This window comes from Mustela nigripes, chromosome X (assembly GCF_022355385.1).
Source record: "Mustela nigripes isolate SB6536 chromosome X, MUSNIG.SB6536, whole genome shotgun sequence".
Classification (NCBI taxonomy): Eukaryota; Metazoa; Chordata; class Mammalia; order Carnivora; family Mustelidae; genus Mustela; species Mustela nigripes.
The window spans coordinates 84,588,330-84,595,549 of NC_081575.1; positions in this window are offsets into that span (position 1 = coordinate 84,588,330).

Genomic DNA, 7,220 nt, shown 5'->3' on the forward strand with positions numbered 1-7,220 from the left:
AGCTTGGGGTTAGAGAGTTTAGTGATGCAGTCCATGGGGAGCCTCCTCTCAGAACAAAGAGCATGACAAAGAAGGGTAGAGAATAGAATGGGTGCTGGAACAGAGGAGTGATAACAGAGAATAACTCCACACCAGAGACTTCAGGGCTTCCTCTGTCCAGACACACTCACCAGAGTGTTCTGACTGTAGCAGGGCTCAAAACCTATTCTAGAGCAGTCATCAATGATAAGCAAGAGACAAGAGAAAGAGTCCATAGAATACTGGTTTCCATGTAGCTGTTTGTTGTTTCTTTTAATCTTCTCTGCCAGTCTTTGTTTTTCTAACTCTTCCTTCCTCAACTAGAACTGTTTTTGGATATTTGTACTGATCCTCAGCCCTCACCCCCTCTGAGGATGACCCCAGACTATGGACAGATTGGTCAAACTTCTGGACTTCACCTTTGTCTCTAACAATATGAAACATGGACCAGATGTCCTCAGATTTTTTCCAAGTGTAAAATAAAGCAAAAAATAAAGATCCATCAGCCCTTGCTTACTAAGATTGTTAAAGGAAGGAAAAGGGGAAAACAGGGAGGGAGAGATGAAAATAAATGATGTTGAAAGAGAAGAAAGAATAAACAGGGATAGCTGAAGTAATTGTTTGGAAATTGTGTATTTTTATGGTGCTTTTAAATCTCTGGTAACAGTGAAACTCTTCAGGGTTTGTATGTGGGAGTGGGGAGGGGGAGGGAGTACTCATTAAGCAAATTGAAGCCATTACATTTCAAGTCTACTTTTCCCAGCAATCCAGAATTACTTTTAAAGCAGTTAAACCTTCAAAATTGCATGAGATCAGTTATGGTTTAGTGAAGATTTTGTATTCATTACTGATCATATCATCCACTGGCCAAAGAAGTAAGGCAGCCTTTACATTTCTGAGAGCCTGGATATCTATTTATTTTACAAGCAATAAAATGAAAGGGAGTCAGTCAGGCAATTACTCTCTAGTAGTCAAAAATAGAGTAATTGGGCAAGGGGAGATTTAAGCATAATTATCGAAAGTTCCTTTAAATCACTTCACTATTTGCAGAACAGCTTGAAGACATAGCCAAGCTCGTTTGTACGATGCTGCTAGACTATTACTGTTCTCTCCTATGAATCCCCGAATTCCTTCAACATCCCATTGCCAGGGAAACTCTGGGCATTTATAAGGAGTCATCTTGTATAATTACCATACTCATCTTCCTTCACTGCTGCTAGATTACGTTAGGAGACACTTGTTAAGAGCCTCCAGAGTATCTGATACATTCACAGTAACATTCCTCTCACAGTATGACAATTACTTGCTCAACCTGCTGACATCTCCATCACACTGTGGGCCCCCTAAGGGCAGGGCTATCTCAGTTTTGCTCACCATTGTGCATAATGTCTGGTACATAGCACAATAAGTGCTCAAAATATTTTAGGAATAAATGGAATGAATGAATATTTTTGCCTTCTCTCCTAGGGCTAAAGTCTCTTGAGGTCAAGAATCCAGGTACTCTAACCAAGTTTCCTTTACTCATTGCAGGTCATTAGCTCAAGCCTGTCAATAAAGAAACAAATATTTTTGTATAGCTAATACAGAGGTGCTCCCATAGACATCTATTTGTTTTGCAAATATTTATGGAACACCTACTATGGGTCAGTTTGTGCTCAATGCTAGAGTAGAATAGTGAGCAAAACTAGAGAAGGTCACTGTCTTCATGCAGTATGCATAGAGTTTTATGTGACAGATATTAAGAAGATAATCATACAAATAAAAAAATGATAAATGTGGGACACCTGGGTGGCTCAGTTGTTTAAGCCGCTGCCTTCAGCTCAGGTCATGATCCCAGAGTCCTGGGATCAAGGCCCACATCGGGCTCCTTGCTCAACAGGGAGCCTGCTTCTCTCTCTGCCTTTGCCTGCCACTCTGCCTGCTTGTGCTTTCTCTCTCTCTCTCTCTGACAAATAAATAAATTAATTAATTTTAAAAAATGGTAAATGCGAAGTAATCTATTAAACTGGGAAGATTTATACAGTTATGTAATGCCAAGTGATATGTGGATATAAAGATCTAGGAATCTTTATGTTCTAAGGGTGGAACAGCAGACTGGTACATTCTGGAGAGAATGTACTACATACTGGGATCATCTGGGGGTAATTATTTTTAAGTAGGCTCCATCTCCAGTGTAAAGCCCAACATGGGGCTTTAATTCACAACTCTGAGGTCAAGATCTGAGCTAAGATCAAGAGTCAGACACTCAACTAAGTAAGCCACTCAGGTATCCCTCATCTGGGGTAATTTAAAACTTATGATACCTGGTTCTTATCCCCAACAAATCCTGATTTTTCTATATGGGATACAAATTGGGTGTCAGATTAAAGTAACACTGGTGATTGCAAAATACAGCCAAGTTTGAGAACCCATCAGGGGTGTGTGTGTGTGTGTGTGTGTGTGTGTGTGTGTATGACACAATATTTTTTGATTGTGCACAAAACATGAACACAAAGAAATAATACACTTATGGGGAGAACACTTGATGTACTAAAAGTACATATTAAACACATGAGAATATTTCCCTATGGAGGGAGAGGAAGAGTGGAAATTACATATATATAGATACACGTATGTAGACATATACATACATGCATACATACATACAGAGATGGACTTTGCATGAACCAATGATGTTGACATGCAATGGACAAAGAAATAAAAGTCAACCCTCTTCAAGAGAAGTCCAAAAATAAGTGCTAACAATCGCATTTGTTAAATAGTGCATATATTTAACTATTTACTGAATATCTCCTCAGAGGCAAATTTGATTCAATTAGCCCAAAGTTGACCTCATTGCCTATCCCTTTAAAACTGTGCCTAAAGAAGCTCTTCTGAAATGATGGAATAAAGACTTTTAGAAATCTGTTCCTCCATAAAAGCAATGACAATATTGGAAAAAAAATGCCAAAATTAATTCCTTCAGAACTCTGGAAATTAATTCAAAATTTGCAACAATTCAAAGACAATTTATTTCAGAGAAAATGGCTGAATATCAGAAAGAACACTGAGTTTTATGGCATTTTAATTTGACTTATACCCATCCTTATTTCCCCAGCTTTTCAGTAGTCTTTGAAAACCAACAGCCTAAAAATCATAGTAGCTGTGAAAACTGTCAACCTAGCAGCAGCTGGAATGGGCAGAACAGATTTGGAGCTCCCCTAAAAGATCCACCCCAAAGGAGTTATCACTATTTAACTTGGCTGGCAACTCTCTTAAAAAAAACTTCCATCCACTGAGTTTGTTTTCATTTGACTTGACTCAACTCAGTCAGCAAGGAAAGCTGTAACCCCAAAAAGTTTGTCAAAAACAATCAGTGGCAACTATTTAACAGCATGGTTGCTGGAGACTGTGTTACCAATTAGGGCTATCATCAAGGGGATAGCCAATAAGTTAAAAGGAAGATCTGGCAAATGAGGTGTCTACAGGGAGCCTTGAAAACCTCTGACATATTTCCAGGGATCCAGAAACCCCGTGCATATGCAGGGTTGCACACATGCTCAGGAAAGTCTTGAAAACACCCCAATCTCTTACCTCTGTCTGAACTTGAAGCTGCATAAAAGCAGAAAGTAAAGGCTCAGGCAGAGTTTTAAATTGAAAGAACATTGAAGTTTCAACACCCACACACAGCACTTTGGCAAAGGGTGGAAGACTTACTGCTTCAATTATTTATGGAAATCTCTGTTCAAACTTGGGCTGACTACTAAGCCACCTGAACAAAGATTTCAGTCATAGTACACAACAAATAACACAGATTTTATATAATTGATTCAGGAGTCATTAAACAAAAAAACAACAAAAATAATAATACACTTTGGAGAAGGAAGGATCTGATTTCCAGAGTTTCCACATTATAGTTATTTAAAATATCTAATTTTGGCAAAAAATTTATGACACAGAAATAAACAGGAAAGCAAAGCTCATGTACAGAAGAAAGCAATCAATAAAAACTGTCATTGAGGAAATCCATATATTGGACCTATGCATGAAGACTTTAAATCCATTTATATAACTACATAAACACATATATATACATATACATTTATAATACACACACATACACACAGAAACTTTTATATATATATATATAGTATATATATATATATTCCCCCCCAAGAGGCTAAAGGAAGCCATATCTAAAGAGCAAAATGAAAGTATGAGAATAATGTCTTGCCAAATAGAGAATATGAACAATAGGGACAGAGAGAATATGAATAATAGTGACAGAGGTTACAACAAAAAAATGTACAAAAATTTTGGAGTTCAAAACTATAACTGAAAATGAAAAATTTAGTAGAAGTGGCTCAACAGCAGATTTGTGTAAGCAGAGGAAAACAAAATGAGTGAACTTGAAGATGGATCATTGAGATTATCCAGTCTGAAGAACAGAAAGAAAAAATAATGAGGAAAAATTAACAGAGTCTCAGGGACTTGTGAAACATCAAATACATCAAAGTACACATAATAGGAGCCCCAAAAAGAGAGGAAGAAAAGAATAAAGAAGATTTGCAGAAACAATGGTCAGAAACTTAACAATTTGATAAATAAAAATCCCACATTAATCTATACATCTATAAACCCAACCAACTTCAAGTAAGATAAAATCAAAGGGATCTATACCTAGACACATTGTAATCAATTTAAAAGACAAAGAAAAATATAATATCTTGAAAACAGCAAAAAAGATACAAAAGATGTAATTTGCAATATAGGAAGGAATCTCCATTAGACTAGTAGCTATTTTCTTACAGAAACCCTAGAAACCAGAAGACAGTAGGATAACATATTCAAAGTATTCCCCCAAAAAAGACTGTCAATGAAGAATTCCAATTCCAGGAGACTATTCTTTAACAATGAAGGAGAAATAAAGACATTTGCAATAAATAAAAATTAAGAGAAATATTGCCACCAGACTTTCCCTGGAAGAAATACTAAAGGAGCTCTTTAGGCTGAAATAAAAGGACACTGAACAACTTAAGCTGACAAGATGAAATAAAGAGCACTGGAAAGGGTGGCTGCATAGATAAATATGAAAGGTTATAAATATATTTGTGTTTGTAACTATTTTTTCTTATATGAGTCTTAAAAGACAATTGCATAAATCAATAATTATGGAAATTTATTGATGAGATCATAATATATAAAGATATAATTTGTATGACAATAATAACACAAAGAAGGGGAAAAAGTAGAGGTATATTGGAACAATTTTTTCTATATTATTGAAATTAATTTGTCATTACCCCAAATGAAATTTTTAAAGAGTTCATTGTAATCCCCAAGACAAGCACTAAGAAAATAACTCAAAACTACATAGCAAATAAAACAAGGAAACTGAAATGATACATTAGAAAATAGTTGATTTAACACCAAAAAGAAAACAGTAATAGAGTAATACAAGAACATAAAATACACAAGTTATATTAAAAAACAAATAGAAAAAAGGCAAAGATGTTTCCTCTAAGCACCCCTTTTCAACATCATACTGGAAGTTCTAGCTAATGTAATAAGACAAGAAAAGGAAATTAAAGGTATACAGAGTGGGAAGGAAGAATGAAAACTGTCTTTGTTTGCAGAAGATACGATTTGCTTATTAGAAAATCCCAAAGAATCACATGCACACACACAAAAATTCCTGGAACAAATAGATTATAGAAGGTAGCAGGATGCAAACTTAATATATAGAAGTGAACTGACTTTTCTGTATGCCAGCAATGAGCAATTAGAATTTAAAATTAGAAACACTCCATTAATTTTAGCACCAAAAAGGATAAAGAGGTAACTAGGTATAAATCTAACAAAATATGTACAATATCTATATGGGGAAGACTACAAAACTCTGACAAATAAAATCAAAGAAGTACTAAGTAAATGTAGAGATATTCTATATTCATGGGTAGGACGACTCAATATTGTCAAGATGTCCATTCTTTCCAATTTAATATTTAGCTTTAATGAAACCTCAGCCAAAATCCTAGCAATTTATTTTGTGGATATCTACCAATTAATTCTAAAATTTATGCAAAGAGGCAAAAGACCCAGAATAAACAGCAAAATATTAAAGAAGAAAATTGGAGAACTGACACTACTTAACTTCAAGACACACTAATCAAGTCAGTGTAGTATGGTGAAAGAATATTCATATAAATCAATAAAAAAGAATAGAAAGCCCAGAAATAGACTCACATAAATATAGTCATCTGATCTTTGCCAAAGGAGCAAAGGCAATACAGTGGAACAAAGATAGTCTTTTCCACAAATAGGGAACAGGGAACTGGACATCCACATGCCAAAGCAAAAGAAAACAAAACAAAAAAACACAAACCTAGCCATTGACCTTATACTCTTCACAAAATTAACTCAAAATGGATCACAAGCCTAAATGTAAAACACAAAATTAAAACTTCTAGAGAATAGCATACAAGAAATTCTAGATGACCTTGGGCTTGGTGATGACTTTTTAGATATAATACAGAGGCATTATCAGTGAAAGAAATAATTGATAAATTGGACTTCATTAGAATTAAAAACTTCTGCTCTGTGAAAGACACTGTCAAGAGAATGGAAAGACAAGCCAAAGACTGGAAGGGAATATTTGCAAAAGATATATCTGATAAAGGACTATTACCTAAAATATATAAAGAATGCTTAAAACTTAACAATGAAACAACAAAAGCCTGATTAAAAAATGGGCACGATATCTGAACAGACATTTCACCAAAGAAGATTTGCCTTTGACAAATAAGCATATGAAAAGATACTCCACATCACACGTCCTTAGGGAATTACAAATTAAAACAATCAGATACTACTACATATCCATTAGAATGGCACACACTAGAACACTGACAATACTAAATGCTCGTGAAGATGAGGAATACAAGGTCTGTGGGTGACAGAGGACATGTGGAAACTCTCTGTACTTCTCACTCAATTTTGTGGTGAAGCTAAAATTCTAGAGACAAAGAAGGACATTTTACAAAGGTAAAAAGGGGAGTATAAGTAAGAGTAAGACAGACGTAACAATTACAAACATGCATGCAGCTAACAACATAATCCAAAATACACGTAGCAAAAACTAACAGAATTGAAGGAGAAATAGGCGATTCAACAGTAATAGTTGGAGACTCCAATTCTCCATTTTAATAACAGAATAACTAGAT